The sequence below is a fragment of the Salvelinus fontinalis genome, chromosome 1 (assembly GCF_029448725.1).
Source record: "Salvelinus fontinalis isolate EN_2023a chromosome 1, ASM2944872v1, whole genome shotgun sequence".
Classification (NCBI taxonomy): domain Eukaryota; kingdom Metazoa; phylum Chordata; class Actinopteri; order Salmoniformes; family Salmonidae; genus Salvelinus; species Salvelinus fontinalis.
In genome coordinates, this window is record NC_074665.1 from 52542835 (window position 1) to 52561657 (window position 18823).

An 18823-nucleotide genomic window follows, 5' to 3' on the forward strand; every position below is an offset into this window, starting at 1 on the left:
TAGGAATGTCAGTCCTGAACTTACAGCTACGTGTGGCACGTTCTCATTGGTCCAACCTTGAGATAGGATACTTGTTATTTGGCCATTGGCTCAGTTTTATTGCAGAAAAATTCTAATTGGTCAACCACAGGCTAGGGCTGGGTTATAAACTACATCCTGTCTCTTTGTTCTGTGGAAAGAGTCTCAGGAGAGCATCACTGAGGACAGGGGAGAAGGACCATCTACTTCCAAGCATGATTTGCCCTATTTGAATAAACCTATTTTCCTCCCCCTGATTTGCTTTGCGGTCTGTGTTATTGAAGAATAACATCAACTGCTAACAGTGTTATAAGTGGACACTTTGACTTCATAAGGAGCTTTAATGACTATCTTCAGACCAATTGTGGCAAGTTGTATCTAAAGAGTTTCATTCCAAAACGTTATATATCAATTTTCAGTAATGTTGGTAAATTTGCTTTTATTGTTTAAAGAATTTATGAAAGAGATTTGTGTGTTTTTCACTATTTAATCATAGCATGGGGTTAATGATAGACATGTATTTGTTTAAAATCTATCACTTGATGGTTTAACTTCAGAATGACAAATATTCATGTTTTTTTTTGGCAAAATCTGCTATATCTGGTATAAATCTGCTGGGATGTACACAGTCAAATGTAACAAATAAATACATTCTTAATAAGAACATTTTGATACATTTGAGACATTCATCTTTTTAATTAAAAAAATTATAATTTAATAGACGAATATGATATTTCCATTTTAGCAGACACTCTTATCCAGAGCGAATAGGGTTACATGCCTTGCTCAATGGCAAATTGACACATTTTTCACCAAGTAAGCTTGGGGATTCAAACCAGCGACCTTTCAGTTATCAGCTCAGCACTCCTAACCGTGAGGCTACCTGCAGCTGAGATCCTTATGTAAAACAATTACATTTGACATTTTAGTCATTTAGTAGATGCTCTTATCCAGAGCGACGTACAGTAAGTGCATTCATCTTAAAATAGGTAGGTGAGATCACAGTACAAATAAACAGTATACGAACATTCCATTCCAGCTAAACAATAGATGTACATTGGGGATACAAAACATTAAGAACCACCTCCATGACACAGACTGGTCAAGTAAATTCAGGTGAAAGCTATGATTCCTTGTGGATGTCACTTGTTAAAACGACTTCAATCAGTGTAGATGAAGGGGAGGAGGCAGGTTAAAGAAGGATTTTTAAGCCTTGAGACAATTGAGACATGAATTGGATATGTGTGCCATTTAGAGGGTGAACGGGCAAGACAAAAGGCGCCTTGGTTTGTGTGAAGAACTGCAACTCTGCTGGGTTTTTCATGCTCAACAGTTTTCCGGGAATGGTCTACCACCCGAAGGACATCCAGCCAACTTCACACAACTGTGGGAAGCACTAGAGTCAACATGGCACTAGAGCCCATGTTGACTCTAGTGCATCCCTGTGGAATGCTTTCGACACCTTGTAGAGTCCATACCCTGACAAATTGAGGCTGTTCTGAGGGCAAAAGGAGGTGATACTCAAGATTAGGAAAATGTTCCTAAGGCTTGGTCTATCAGTGTACAGCATTTTGCACAAAAAAACATCTAAAACCTAAAACCATTGATATTTTACAAACACATAAAGGTGGCCAATAAGCAATACTTTCAGATTTCAAAAAAAAAGATTGATTTTTGTAAACAAAATCTACTTACCTGATTCTTTTGATTTTATTGTTGTTTAAATATTTCATTCAAATAACCAATGTTTTCCCTCAATCCCTAAAGCCAAATGTAGAGGTCTACCCTAAATTACATTTTGAAAAAATGCTGACTTAATACTAGCTGTTCTAAATATGAATGCGTTTAATAAACAATCAAAAAAGGAAAAGACTAAACAACATGCTTTATATATATATATATGTAAAATACTATACATGAATAAATATATATATATAGTATTTTTTATATTAATCTCCCTGTGATATAGTGACATGGCCTAAGGCATAATATTTCACAAAAATGTCAGAATTCCTCTGGATTATTCCCGGGAGCTTTGTAGCTCACTGCAAGAGGTTGATCTTTCACAGGAATGTAAAGAATAGGTGAGGGCACGTAAGTTAAAACACACATTCTCATGTTCATTGGCATAACTATATGAGATCGCATGCTGCTTCACATTATTCTTAGATATGAAAAATGTATTTAAGGTGATAAGGGTTAAGCATAAAATATGAATTAGCATATAGCACCACACATGTATGCCGCACATTTAGTATATACTGTTAATGGAACCTCATAATTGATTTCTTCAATATTGAAAACATATGCTATATGTTACATGAATAAATAAATTAATGTAACTAATGCGGTGTTAAAATCTAAGTTTAGTATGTAAGCTGGTATCCCGTTATTGGCGTCTTTTGCGGCTTGTCTGCACATTAAGACTATTTTATTTGTTGTTACAGATTTTTTATTTTTTTATTTTTTATTTCACCTTTATTAAACCAGGTAGGCAATTCGAGAACAAGCTCTCATTTACAATTGCGACCTGGCCAAGATAAAGCAAAGCAGTTCGACACATACAACAACACAGAGTTACACATGGAGTAAAACAAACATACAGTCAATAATACAGTAGAAAAATAAAAAGAGGTACAGAAATATTTTAATCTCTTCCTGACCTTAGTGGATGAGATCCACACAGCACTAGTGTAGTGAGAACACAGTCAGTCCTTCAGTCTGATCGACTGTACGGTAGCGTGAGATTGTGAAGGACAGTAGCCTAATTACTCTCTAGCAGTAGCATAGACCTGCCAGTCCTTCAGACTGAACTGAACCTTATAGTCTGAGTCCTTGTATGAGTCAGTTACAGTATCATTCCCACCTGGGACATCATTTGTAAATTCACCAGAGTAAGACTACACCACTCCTTATTACTTTAGCCCCACCATTACCCCAACCTCAGTCTCCCTGCATTACAGAGGTGAGAAAACATTCATGCATCATGCTAAAACAGAGAAGATCAAGAGATTATTGATTGGTTGTTACTTGCATTATATCCCTTCCATGACATGCAGTTCACGGCCCCTTTCATGCTTTTCGGTGTCAGTTTTTTTTAAATATTCATGAGGGGGTTGCCTTATGGGTCTACAGCTGAATGTCTAATAGGGCCGTTAGTAGAGATACAATATTGCCCTAAGCAGGACCATCACAGAGGTCAGCTCATACAGAGCGAGCCTGATTCGGCCTGAGGGCTAATTAGCGGTTAGCATGCACTGTTTACAGGGGGTTTACCTGTGGGCCAAAGGATCGCTGGATTCATCTTAAAACACTGTATCCTGCCTTTGAAGCTTCAAGAGCTCCCTGTCTATAGCATAATGACTGGGAGGAGAGAGTGAAGCGCTTCTACTGTGTAACATGATAATCATCAATTAAGGCAGAGGAAATGGGGATTTCAGGGGATTTCAGCTCATTAAAAAAAGCCCACAAGAAAAATAAATATCTCTAGATTTTTCCCCTTCCTCTCTCTCCTGACAATGTCTGACGTCGTTAGAATTCTAATGATTTTTGTCTTTAAAGATGAGCGTAAATCCTGGGATTTCATTTTGAAGCCGACAAGCAGACATACAGTAATAATGCAATTTGGCTAAAATATGAATGACATTTGCTGTAAGAGGAGATCGGCTTGTCATAGTTTTTGTCACACTCATTACATCATTAAATGATGCCTCCTGTCATGTTACTGCAGCAGCTAACGTCTCTGTCTGTCTTATTAATTCCTTAATGATCCCAGGATATACTGTAAGTATCACAATCTGACTCCATGGGCACTAGTGGAAATATGGATCTGCTAATCCACAGATCATCATAATAATATAAACCATTCAGATTTTATAGACTTGACTCGAGTGACCCACCCAGTTACAGTATGTTGCAGAACTGGTCAGAGTAACATGTTTAGCCTTCACCAGTGCACAAAACTGTTAACCGAGACCTGCTAATACAATCTACAGTATAGCCTAATATAGTCCAATAATTATGCCTCTATGATGCTAGCATTAGTCAATGGCTAACGCTGATCCAGGTAATTTGTTAACATGGTGAGGCGGCTATAAGGACATATAGCTCATAGCTTCTCTGGATATTCAGACATTAAAAATAATTCCAGATTCCCCAGACTTCTTTGAGGATGCGTTTCCTTTGAGAAAGGATTTCTTTTGAGCATATCCAAACATGTATTTTCTTCATCGTATATAAGGACCAATTTAACAATTAAATCTGATGTACCAAGGATCATCTCCTGATACATCACATAAATTGTTGGTAAAAGAGTTGTCAAGGTGTTACTCAACTGTCTTTCAATACCTTTTGATATGATTCCTCTGTAATCCAGTATACAATGAACATAACGCTAACAACATAAAGTATGAGACCCGCAGTCAATCTAAAACCTGTAGTCAATCTAAAAGATCTCAAAAGGAATTAGATTGCTTAACCTTTAACATGAGTCAAACTACTATAATGGTATTATGTGGTTAAGCAATGCAAGCGCTATGTCTATCATGTGAACCTGACATTTGATCATATGGGTGGAATGATTTCGGACTTCAGTCCTGAGAGTCATCAGTAATTATCGTATACTGTATAGGGAATGGGCGAAGTGAACCAGTTTCAAACGCACGAAACATGCACACACACACACACACACACACACACACACACACACACACACACACACACACACACACACACACACACACACACACACACACACACACACACACACACACACACACACACACACACACACACACACACCCACACATCCCGAGCAATTCATCAAAGACTGGTCCTTTAGTATGGAGATTATGGTTGTGCAATTCATATTTTTTTCTTGAAAGACCTTTCCCTAATTTGCTCATTAATGAGATGGAAATATATTTCTGTTGTGGCCCAAAGTTTGAAAGAGATATGCCCATTGAGAAAGCTATACATGTAAACATATGAAAAGGAATTAGTAAAGGGACGTTTCCTTTTTTTTCCTGGTAAAAAATGGATGCAGTGCATGTAATATTTATTACAAGTTATTACAAGGCTGTCTTTCATTTTCCCAGGACTAACAGAAATTAAAAGTGACAGCAGCCTCATCAATAATTAATGCCATTGTATTCTACGTAAAACAATAACAATGGGGGTAATCAACAAATGAAATACATACTTTCACAAGTTATTTTAACAATTCAAACTGAAGGATAGACAACTGTCTTGAATGAAGGTTTAAGGACAACTACACACTCTCTAAAACAGAGTAATAAAAAACAATATATATTCTACTTCACAATGTCTTTGCAATGATGTACATACTTAATTACAGTATATAGGTATCATTGTTCCAAATCTCACATTCAGATTAGATTTTTTTAACATTTTTAGTTGCCCATAATAAATTGAATATTTGCTCAATTGTATTGCAATATTTTCTAATATTACTCAATACAGTGTAGTTCTGATCTGCAAATGCTGATGCTAAATGGTCAGGTTCCCATGTGAGCCAAATAAATGAAATATTAGTTTATTACATATTTAAATCTCTCTCCCCAGGCAGTTTTTCCCTCTCTTTCTGGAGTTTTGCATTATAATGTTCACCAAACAGTTTCCTAGCTAATGGCTTGCAACAACGTGGTCCTGCATTTCCCCTTGCTTTTGGTCTAGATTTTCATAACAAATTACCATGGTACTCTGAGGGGAGGGAGAATACTCAGACTTCCTGAAGAGTCAAGAGGGAAAAGTATGTCTTTAAGCAGTACAAAGTCGAGCATCGCCTTTGGAACATTTTCACAGTGTGTGTCAGCTTACCATTGAGTAGACAGTCAACTGGAGAAAAGTCCTCTTTGTCAAGAGCCCTGAAGCACCAATTGAAAAGGGAAAATCTATATTTTGCTTATCAGTATTAGGAGGATAATTCATAATACTTGTTTTTCTTGTGTGAAACAGTTTGATTCCAGTAATGAAATAACAATGGAACATGTTTCAAAATGAACGATGCAAATATCATCCTTCAGACAGCAATACATGACAACAGAGACCCTAAAAAGAGAGACATGATCTTTGACGGGTCATTGAATAATCATTAAGGGCCAGCCCCCTCAGTCTCCTCACCTCAGGTTTGTGATTAAAATCAATTACGTCACTCCTCCAGTGTCAACCGGCAAAGTCTCCTGACAAATGAAACGGTGCTTTAGGAGGAGGATGTTCCTGCTAGTCCCTGGTCCTGTCGGAGCTTCTCTCACATTCACAAATGAGATTAAGACTAGGCTGCTCAGGGATTTCAAACGGCTTTCCATAAGAGCATGAAATTCCCCGAGAGGCCGTGTAGGCTACATTAAGTCGACCTTAAATTGTCTGCTGAAGTGATCAGCCATTGGCCCACATTGAGAGGAACAGCATGGCTGAAAATATGTTATTTACCTGCTCCTGTTAGGCATACATTAGACCTGAAATGGTCCACACAGACAGTGTGCTGAAGAAGGTGCAACAGGAGACTGAAGAAAGACCCTCACAAACTTCTACAGATGAGAGCATCCTGTTGGCTGCATCACAGCCTGGTACGGCAATTGCACCGCCCGCAACCGCAGGGTTCTCCAGAGGGCGGTGCGGTCAGCCCAACGCATCACCAGGGGCACACTGCCTGCCCTCCAGGACATCTTCAGCACCCGGTGTCACAGGAAGGCCAAGATGATCCTCAAGGACCTCAGTCACCCAAGCCACGGCTTGTTCACCCCGCTACCATCTAGAAGGCAGAGACAATACAGGTGCATCAAAGTTGGGACCATGAGACTTACAAACAGCTTTTATCTCCAGGCCATCAGACTGTTAAACAGTCACCACTAGCCTGCCTCCCAAAACCCTGCCCTGAACCTCAGACACTGTCTCTAGCCAGCTATCACTTGGTACGCTACCCTGCACATTTGAGACCGCTGCCCTATGTACATAGAGTCATTGAACACAGGTCACTTTAAATAATGTTTACATACTGTTTAACCCACTTTTTGAGTATATACTGTATTCTGATATATACTGTATCCCAGTCCCCCCCCCCCCCCCCTGCAATTCTATTCATTTTGCTATGGGGTTTTGTACTGTGTATTTATATACTGTATTCTCAACATAGCTCATTCAAATATTTATACAACTGTACATTGCATTTTAGTGTTTAAACACACTGCATATTTATTTATATAGTGGATTCTTGACATACCTCACTCTAATATATCTCCTGCTGTACATATCATTACTCGTGTAAATTCATCTGGTGTAGATAGCTATAGATTGCATTTGGATTACGTTACAGTGCTTTTTGGGTTGTTCATTGGATTCGTTCTGACATTTCTTGATTTCTTGTTGATCTTTCATTTTGTTTACATTTTTTTTATTGATTATTTGTTTACTTGTTTGACATTTTACTGTATTGTTAAGGAGCTAGTAGCACAAGCATTTCGCTGCACCCGCTATAACATCTGCAAAATTTTGATATTTTGAAGATCCATATTTAATACCCTGTACCATGACTTTGTTTGACATTATACATTTTATGTTTATCTGTTCTTCGTCAGGTAATCTACTTCTATTGTGTCTGGCTTTTCGATGATATCAAGACAATGAGAGAATATCAGAATAGCAATTAGATGAAAATAAATATCTGGTAGATAGGGCACCATTTTCTATATTTAATGTACAAGAGTGTAATTCTCTCTCCCGCTCTTTATCTCTGTCTCAGACCTACAGTATGTTGATCTAGATGGGAGGCGGGGAGCAAGGTCTCTTTATGATGAGGAGCAGAGGAGTGAGATCTGCTGATCCCATCTCCAGTGGTCCACTGTAGTAAACTGTCTTTGTAGCCGCCTCTTCAACATTACGCAAGGCGCTAAATCAAAGTGTGAAGTCAGCCCAGTGTGTGCTTAACGTCCCCCTGCTCTTGTCACCAATGACCAGGGGCGGGCTGCTACATGTCCTTGCCCTATCCCCTGGTGTCCTATCACTCCTTTATCTGTCCACAGGGCATGGCCCCTCTACCAAACACAACCACACTTGCATGCTTAAGGAGGAGAGGTTTTTTAATCTCAACACCCAGGGAGGAAATGAAACATTCCAAATTACGCAGCACATACTGCATGTCTCTATTTAATACAATCATTTTCAAACAACGTAATTCATCTTGCACATAATTATGGATGGCAGTATGCGTATTTATACAGTAAACTCAAAAGTTAGCCTACTTTTAGGGCCGTATTCAGACTACCATTGACACAAATGAACTATTTACACAAAAGTCTGAGTTACAAACTCAGATCTCAAATCAGAATGTAGTTTGTAAAGTTCTGTATTACACATCTGAAATGCCAAAAGGAGGAGAACTAATCCATAACTTACAGTATACAATGGTGTGTATACATGGATGTCAAGGTAAGCCAGGCTTCCCCAAACATATTTAGCATCTCCTGGCTTCTACACATAGCCTACAAGCCACTGATGCAGACCTTTGGAACATCTACATTTAAAAGGTCTAATAAATGCATTTATTATATCCTTTCTCCAAACGATTTGATGGATTACGCACGCACATGTGGCTATTCTGTGTTGAGCAGTTAACACATAAATAGGAATTGCTATATGCTTAATTTAGAGTTGTTAATGTGACTTTAGTTGTTCTACAAATGTTTGTCTATATGTTTTGATTTTTAATACATTGTTAGGCTGCATGATGCGACTCTAATGATGATTTGAAAACAGTCGCTCGAAAGGCATGAGCTCTGGTTTGTTTTTTGCGCAGGCTGAACACACTTCATCAGTCACTCATTCATAATTTTACAAGCACTTGATAATGCCTCGAATTTCACGGCAGCATCCCCTTTGTGTGGCCGCAATGCACCCTAAGAATATCCATGCTTTTGCGGCCAGTGACCGTTGTGCCCTTCTCCCTGAGTGTTGCACGCTCGGAATCACTTTTCACTCACATGGCTGTCCTTCATGTGATTGGGTCTTTCTCACTGGTTACAAGTGAAGACGCAACTGCGAGCGTCCATATCCAATTCCGAGGTGCATATTGAAGATATAGGCCTAGCCTGCAGAAAGCTGATGGGATCCTCCTCCTTTTAGTAGAGACCATCACTCTGTTTTCTTGCAAAATTGCATAGCCTATAGAAATGTTGCGCAACATGACATCATGGGCTGTCATGAAGTGTTTGATTTGATTTTCAAATACATTTGCATTGATGTCAGAGTGATTAGAGGGACAATAGATTGCTGCGGACCAGGCAATTAGCAAGTTTGGTAGGTTACTAATGACCAGACGCAGCATCAGAGCTTGGAGAAGTCTAATTCACGTGACTAAACGGTCAAGTGGAATTTGACTGCCTTCATGACTCGTGACCGCCGGTGTGGCAGTAATATGGTCACCGCAACAGCCCTACCTATGACAACAATAACTAAAAGTGTACTGTATGACAGAGCCATAGACTGTTTGCCAACATGAAAGAGAGGAGGATGGCATTGGTGTTCAACCAGTCTACAAGTAGGGTGAGTAAAAAAAAGTTTTACTTGGGTGCGCACGCACGCACACACACACAGAGAGAGAGACAGAAATCAGTACCATGGACAGCCACGTGATATTTAGCAACATTGACTGATTTAAATTGTTTTTGGCATCTTTAAGTTTGTTGTTAGTGTATTAAACTAAGTATACAGCCTTGTTGATTTGATTATGTTAAATGTTTAAGTTGAAATGGTGCTGGAATAGTGAAGGCAGTGCTCCTGTTGTCTTTGTGCTGACTTGCTGTAATTCTCCGTGGTTCTAAATCAGTAGTTGTTATATCACCATGCTGCAGGTGATATAATGTTTTGTTACATCACATGCAGTATTTGCTTTGTGGACTTCACCTGACATATGTTGCTCTCCGATTTTGTGATGAAATGTATGTGTAGTTGAAATTATTCCAACACTGTGTAACTGTTGTCTTGCTGTTGTCACTTCCTTGTTGTATATCAAGGTTGTGTATGAACAAATGCAGTGTTTCCCAACCCTGGTCCTTGAGTACCCCCAACAGTACACATTTTAATTGTAGCCCTGGAAAAGCACACCTCATTCAGCTCATCGAGGGCTTGGTGATTAGTTGACAAGTTGAATCAGGTGAGCTTGTCCAAGGTTACAATAAAAATGTATTGGGGTACTCGACGACCAGAGTTGGGAAACTCTGAACTAATGGGTCAGAGCAACATAGGTTGTAATATGGCTTATTTTACAGGCTTGGCTTTGCTTCCTCATTGATTTTGAAGTAAAACAAATATAAACTACGTTTTATACTCTGGGGTTCTATGGGAAAACCAATCAAAGACAGAATGTTTATTCTCAGTGATGCAACACAGCACAAAGAAAGAGCATCCATGCCAAGGGATTTCAGTTATTCCTGAAAAGTGTGCAATGCAACCAATATTCACAAAACTTGTGAGACTGCTTTTATGAAAAGAGGAATCAAATTGAGCGGGAAAGTACATGTTATCTCTTCTTGCCTTTCTTTGCTTAATGAGTAGGATTCAAAATAATCCCTAAAGTAAAGAGCCATTTTCTTAATATTGTTTTGTTAACTAAGTTAGTCAAATTTACCTGAAGATACCGACATAAAATGTAAAAATATCTCATTTAGATAATATCCATGTTGTTATTTCAATATATTGGTCAGCAAATTAGGTCATTTTTGGACAACTGAGATGATGAAACAATTAGAACACTGGAATCAGGCAAAACTGTTGGAATGATACAATTCTGTAAGGAGAATTGATTTACAATATACTATAACAATAGAATGGCCCTAGCGGGGATGAGAATGTTCTTCCATTTTTAATAAGGCCTTATTTCCCATGGGGCACCGGGGATTTGAGGTTCAGGAGTGTCCAAGAGGCCACAGATTGTTCACCACAATTTATACCCTCTAATTGCTTGAGGTTCTGTGTGTTACTTTATGAATTTGTCATGGCGGGGAGAGAATTAATTGTCCTATTCTCAAAACAAAAAGAACACTTGCATTACCTTAGTTACTTAGCTATGTAGCATGTTTTGCAATGACTATCTGCCATCCAATGTATTTGCCAACATGTGGAAATTGAAATAGGACTAATGATGTATTTCAGACTTGTTTTGAATTCTTGTTTTCATTTTACCCTCGGGTGTCCCCCTCCTTACCCCTTTCCATAGTGGTAATGTTACAGATGTAACATTAATATTTGCAGTGATCCCCTGAGTGCGTGGTCTAACTCCATCATAATAACCCAAGGCAGTGTCTGTCTGACTCTCACCCATTCTCATTCCTGATTGCAGCTGATGCTCTAACCGCAGCTCCTCTCCTGGAGGCAGTGCTGACGGCTAGCTCAGAGCAGGCACGTGCACACACACACTCACACACACACACACACACACACACACACACACACACACACACACACACACACACACACACACACACACACACTCACACACACACACACACACACACACACACACACACACACACACACACACACACACACACACACACACACACACACACACACACACACACACACACACACACACACACACACACACACACACACACACACCACACCCAAGGGATGGTGAGGCCTCTGTTACAGTTCTTCTCACATGAATCAAGAGGAGCAGATAAAAGTGTTCCACAGTGGCCAGTAGCCACTCTCAACCATGGAGCCAGTGATGATGTCCAGGTGTGTGTGTGTATGCGTGTGTGTGTGTGTGTGCGTGTGTGTGTGTGTGTGTGTGTGTGTGTGTGTGTGTGTGTGTGTGTGTGTGTGTGTGTGTGTGTGTGTGTGTGTGTGTGTGTGTGTGTGTGTGTGTGTGTGTGTGTGTGTGTGTGTGCATGCGTGCGTGCGTGTGTGCGTGCGTGCGTGCGTGCGTGCGCATTCGCACAATCTTTCATTCTTTACCTATCTCCCTCTCTCTATGTTTTCAATATTGTTACTGTTACTCACTAAAGAAACACAGGAATTACTCACGGGATGAATACAAGAGGCACTTTTCAGAGGTTTTGTGAGTTTAAAAAGGTGGTTACTGAAAGTAGCAAAGTTGTTGTTGTGGCGAAGTTACGTAGAGAGCCCACTTCAGCTCTATAAAACCAAATGGCTTTCATTGAACTCCAAAGAGTTCTGACTTGCAGGCAAACATGTTTTCTCTTTGAAACACCTCACAGTACAGCGCTGTAATGTCATAGGGGGATTTGATCACTTTTACCTGCTCTAAAAGTTTACTATTTCTGCACAAAGGGAGATCGCAGATCATTGATCAATATAAATGTGGGTGTTTGAAGAGAAGCCGTGAATTGATCAGTAATCGTTCCTCACACTGGAAAAAGAAAAATCACAGGAATTAAAGTGAAAAGTTAAGTAGAACACTGTCAGGCACTCCCTGGGCTCGAGTCTCAGAAAAACTGCACAGAACAAATGGAAAAAGAACATAGGGAGCTGGTTGGGGAATTAAAAAAAGAATAATTAAAAGCTCAAATCTGGATCTTAACTGTGAGAAGAATGGGTTTTTACATCCACCAACAAGATACACTGGGATTGAGAAGTGTGTCTGCCGTAGGCTATTAATATATTAACCACCGCTGTCTGTCCGAGCTGAGCCTTTTCCTCCTGGTACAGTGCAGTATCCTCGGTGGCACAGGGCCGGGGATAGAGTGGTTTTGCTCCTGCTCGCTACTGCCCTGTGGGAGCCTGGTTTCCATGAGAAAGTGTTTTAATGTTTTTCAGATGCTTGGCTCACTCAGCTATCCACTGACTGATTCAAAGGTATGCACACAGGGAGCTAGCTAGGTTCTATAGCTATAGCTGTGGGTTTGTTACAGTACTGGGCTTGTGTCACAAGGACAGGAATTCTGAGGAAGTGAACTTATTCCATACCCCTGTTTTGGAAATCTAGCCTAAATAAATTACACATCATTGTTCTGACTTAAGTTCCGACACTGTGTGTTTAGTGCCATTTTAAAATACATGAACAAGATACCTAATACTTATATGTAGTCCTTGGTTTTAATTATTTTACCATAATAGCCTGCATGATCAAGAGCTTACTACCAACACATCTAATGTAATATAATTGGGATTTTCTAAAGCATTTGGCAGAATGTCACACATGGTGGACTGAATATCATTTTATTTCAAATGGCTATGTTTTAGAGGCTTTTATTAGCTTTAACAGATAACAGCAATTATTTTCAGTGAGTGTGTGTTTTAGACTCTGCCAAATGCAAGTTGGCAGTTTACAAAAAGACAAATGATTCTCTTTGATACAGACAAAATGCAAGGGAGTATTTTTAGAATAATAGGTTGCCAGCTTTGTTCAGGTTGATATTTCAATAAAAGCTGAATACACAGAGAGTACTGTATATTGAGCGATGAACTGTAAATTAAACGGTAAACAATAACCTTTCTTTGCCATTAACTGTATGGAATTAAATATATATATATATATATATATATATATATACATATACATCTATTTGTGTTGGCTACTTAGTGGAAGTTAAAACCAATAAAAAAAATGTCATTGGAGCAAAGAATCACCATACAGCAAACTGCCAATCAATAAACCTGCTGAGTATAGGCCTGGTTACAGACTAACATGTTTTTTTAGTTGTGCGAATGACCCAGGCCGATACAATAACCAGTTGGCCAGACACCATAACCACTTTCTCTGCATGCAGTCACATACATTAGACTGACTGACACCTACTTGACCCAACTCCCTTACTTCTCCTCTTCTCCTTGTGCGTGTATGGGTAGCCTAGCAGGAAGATGTGGCAGTTGAGGATAGCAGGGATTGGCTAATCCCTAATATGGTGTCTCCTTGCCACTCTGGACCACTGAAAGAGAGAGGGATAGAGAGTGAGAGTGAGAGAGAGAGAGAGAGAGAGAGAAAGAGAGAGAGGGAGAGAGAGAGGGAGAAAGAGAGAGGTGGAAAGATGGAGAGAGGAGATAGAGGAGATGGAGCCAGCTGTCAGATGGAGGAGAGGAGAGTCTTTCATGGTCCTGCGCACACAACAGCTGCCGAGGACTCGCCTGCCCGGCTCTGCATTATTAAGCATCTTTTTAGTTGGTTCCAGATGCAGGCCTAGCTGTGTTTACCCAGCCTTTGTGCATTTCTCATTGCCCCCCTCCCCTTCTTTTCCTTCGTTCACTCGTCCTCACTTTTTTGGGTTGCTGTGCTGTTTGGCGTAGTCATCCTCATATGGTCATCCTCAAACGGAAAAGCCAAATACATTATCATTCACCTCAGCTCTCTGGACATGAGGGGATTCTACCGTGTCAGGACTTTACAGGGACTAAAAGTCTAAGACTTCTCATTGGCTAAATGGGAGTTGTGGTGGTCCAATGTTGGGCAGGGTGGGGCAGCATAGAAAATATGATGACGTGAATGTATGTCCATCTTAGGCCTTTAGCTCCCCATAAATGCTCTAGCCTGGGTATAGGCAGTGTTGCTTTTTCCAAGTTAGGTTATTGGATGATTGTCAAAAGGTGTAACTACAGGGTAACTACCTGTGATTACATATCCTTGAATTGCATAGACAATTCCAACTCACTTGGACACAGTCACACACACAGGCATGCGTGCATGCACAGACACACACACTAACCTTTTGTGAAAGCTGGGCTTTGAGGGGCTAATCTGAGCTCCAGCCTCGTCTCCTGTCAAGTTCAAGAGGGTTAACACATCTTTACCTCCAGAACAGCCCTCCTCTTCCCCCTTTCATGTCCACATTTGTTCGCTGGATGTCCAAAAATCTACAGAGGCTCGTCCCGACTCAGTTGGGATTGGTTAGCTGGAGCGCTGGAGGCTTTTCAGTGGCTGGCATCTGTTGTTCCTCATCCCAGAGCTGAGCTGCTGGCAGTGAGTTAATGGCCAAAGCTTGGGACGCAGAGAGAGAACAGTGGCTGATTTCCCTAAAGCCAGCGCACCAATCCCAGCTCACCACCATCTCCAGATGAGCCACCAGCAGCTAGACCATTCCAGCTAATGCTCCGCTTCTCAGAGGAGCTGAGGGCAGATGTTGCTCACTACATTGTTGTCTTCTCCATGGCTTCTCCAAATGTTCAGCTCTGTCTTTTGGTGTCTGTGTTGTTTGAATGGTTTGATTTAAGACGTTCCCCCATGAGAAAAATGAAGTTATTCTAATCTAAATTGCCAGAAAATGCGTACTAATATGGATTAAAAAAGTCATTTTTGAACGAGTACCCGATTGTGTCCATTTCTTTTCAGTAGTGTGTTGATGATACTTCCATGGGTTGTTATTGCTGCCACTGCTGTACACTCCTCCCCATCTCCACAATAGTGAAGGAGGTTGCTACGGTTTATTCAGTATCTTGTGACCCTAGAGAGTAAGGCTAGATATGTTATCACAGAGGAAGAAGTTCATATGAAGCCCAATAAATCAATTCATGCCTTGATGATTAGCTGTCACATAAGCAATTACATTGAGTAAAACATATTCCTTTTCAGAAAGGTACAGCAAAAAGAAGAGTAGGATTGCTTCTAAATGTCTTAAACTTAAGGTGGAAATGTTATATACTTGTTATTTTCAGTATTCAAATTCATATTGTATTACTGTTCATTCATAATATTTTAGACATGTCTCTCCTTAACTTCAATAGTTTAGTAATATACTTTTATAAATAGAATTGACAGTCACAAAAATATTGCAAACAAAACTATGGAAATTACGCACTGTCTTTGGAATTGTATTCTGGTCCTCAGACGAACATAGTCATTACTCATCATTGATGTGAGGCTTAACTGCTCTGTGCTTTGGTCAAAGAAAAAATCTAAACTCTATTTAGGGCTCAATCTTAATTTCTGAACAAATTATTAATTGTGACTGGCATAGTCCAATCATTCTTACTACATTTTCCTTTCTGACAGCCACAGCATCACACACTTGACAGCTCAGGACCTCGAATCCCAGAATGAATTGCTCCCTGACACATCCTTAATGACAGTCATCTTGATGATAATAAATATATTATCATAGCAGATCACGTCTGTGTCGCAATCATCACCTCCATTTCCTTTTAATTAAACTGCAAAGCTGACGCCACATCTGTCAAAAAGAATGTGAGACTTTTTTGAAACCGCTGTGTACCTCAACTTCCCTTGCTTCTTCACTCCTCTCTTACCATGAACAATAGTGGAGAAAATGGCTTTGAAAGTTGCAAGCTTTCTCAATGCTTCTCTGTCTCCTGTCGAGGTCTTTCTTTCTTTTCTCTCTCTTTCTCTATCTCCTACTTGAAAGTCAGTGTAATGAGACAGCTGAGTGAGGAGGAAGTCTGACTGTCTACAGAGCACCAGTTGTCTGCGGAAGAAGTGAAGATTTACTGCAAATGAGACGACACCATTAAATACATTTTTATTTTGATTACTGTCATCATACATTACCGCCTTCCTTGTATACATTTGGCCTCAGCCTTTGTGGCGAGGTGCCATTATTTGCCAGATTAGGTTATTAAGCTATTAACACGTCAAGTACAGAAGCAAACACTTAAACAAACAGAGGAGAATGGAGGAGGTGTCACTGACTTGACATATGAAGGCAGTTAATAGCTACAGCGCCGAGGACTGTGGAGTGAAATTAAACAGACAGCTTTCAAAGGGAAACAGAGCAAGTACTCTGCAGTGACAGAGCCGCTCCGTTTTACTGGGGGATTATTTGCTGCATCGAGATAGCATGTTTTCTATACCAAGACAAAAAGAAAAATATTTCATCTTTGCCTGTATGTTTATTGCAGCATGTATTAATTAAGATGTTATTGGCATCATTATTAAAGTGGGGACAGGTCTCATTTGTAATACGTTGCCAACAGAGCAGTCTACATTGAATGGAACACTTAAAATAAAATAGTCATTGAAGATATCGACCATAGCGTTCTAACTGGTAAAAAGGACATTATAGACATCCATGCCGTGGGTTTATTTTGATATTACTTGAAATAAGCACCTGAACTTTTTGTTGTCGTTCTGCTTTCTTTCTTTCTTTTTTCTTTTTTTCTGAAAACATCATGAAATAGACATAAGTCCCTATGGTTACATGAAGAGACAGTACACATGGACAGCCAAGTCAGCGATTTCCAGTGGAAAATCCTTGGTAACCTATTGAAGCGGTTCAACTTCAGCCAAAATCAGGAACAACAACAGCTACTTGAGCCAGCAACCCAGTTCAGCCAACCCAACAGCTTAGCAGTCTTAACATACAATCCACCACTTATCATCATCGGCATCCAACAGCATGCAGCACACTCGTCCATGAAGAGGCTTGAGTTAAGCTGGTTAAAATAACACAAGACAACGCAGGCACAACAGCTTCCGCTCTCCCTTTTGAGTCCTGCTTAATTTGAATGGCACAATGGGCTGAATCCTGTTCTGATGCTCGACCAGAGGACCACGGAGCTCTGTCCATCTCCCCTCCACATCATGAGTTGTTGGAGGAGACCGGGGCCCCCTGGTACTGTGTGGGCTTGGCTGATAAAGGCTTATTGCAAGGCCTTCTAGTCAGGCCGGATCCCGCTCCCCACAAGGGACACAGGACAGACATTAAGACAGGCTGTCACTAGAAACTGGAGAAAGGGAAGAGAGGGGGGGTCAGAGAGAGAGTTTGCAATGCATATCACACCTTAGATTGATTTACTTTTCTTCTTGTTTTGGAGGAGAATGTTGTTAGATTTTTTCTTTAGGTTCTGACACATGATTGAGGTCCTATTACTGCCACCCTGTTAGCTATTGCGGCATCTGATACTCACAGACTGGTTCTGCCCCGTGAAACATTTTACCTTGGGCTCATAGAGGATCTGACATGAACTTTGAACCAGAGGAGCACAGCTGTCAAATTGGTCCCCCCGTCTTTCCTTTCACTGATTCCTCACAGGCACAGCTCACCCCCCCCCCCCCCCCCCCCCCCCACACACACACACACACTCACACACACACACTGTCTTCAAACTATATGACAAAACCCAGAATTTATAGCATTTACTCATTCTTGTGGTTTGTTGACATGCATGTTACATAGGAGACATACATTGATCCACTTTGGTAGAAAACAGTGGATGTAGTTTCATGAATAACCCCACAACCCATAAAGTTGGAGGAGAACAAGGGGAGGAGGCGGTACAGATAGCGAGCTAAACACTTTAAGAAAATGTCCTATTTAGCCGACATCTGCAGATTTTACCATGAATGCAGTCTCTGCTAATGAGGGAACTTTGCCTTTAAATTTCACTCACGCTGTAACGCAGAATATCCGCTACATGCATTGAATAGAGCCATAACATAAAAGTCCTGTGTTGGTGATGTCAACACATATTTCTTTGTAATGATTGTAAATGTTTTGAGAGAGAAAATATTGATCCTTCATATTAAAATCGAAATGTGCATGGTTACTCCACATTTTGTCAGGCCAGTTTGCTACAGCCAAGCTTCCACTGATTCTGAGCACACAACACAGGCAATCACTGTAACTGCAGCACCACCAACTGGCCAAATTACGTCTCACCATTACGAGCTGACTTTTTCTTCTTATGAGATTCACGAAAAGATTACTCACATGTATCCCATTGTCATTTCTACATTTAAACAGTCTTGATATATTATTTGTGTGATCCTAGAAACAAGAAGAAGGAAAAAAACAAGCAAGGTTTTTCCCCACCTCCAACCACCTCCGTGTGCTTGACTTCGTTGTATCCATCATCATACATCTTTAATGACGTCAGG

General features: G+C 40.3%; 1 long non-coding RNA gene across 1 annotated transcript; it reads right to left on the reverse strand.

Moving 5' to 3' along the window:
• Positions 1-758: 758 nt before the first annotated feature.
• On the reverse strand, positions 759-15582 carry LOC129857554 (uncharacterized). Its single transcript, XR_008759915.1, has 3 exons — positions 14700-15582; positions 13799-13928; positions 759-6790 (listed from the first exon to the last, which is right to left on the reverse strand). It is a non-coding gene; the product is annotated as an uncharacterized LOC129857554 (long non-coding RNA).
• Positions 15583-18823: the final 3241 nt, after the last annotated feature.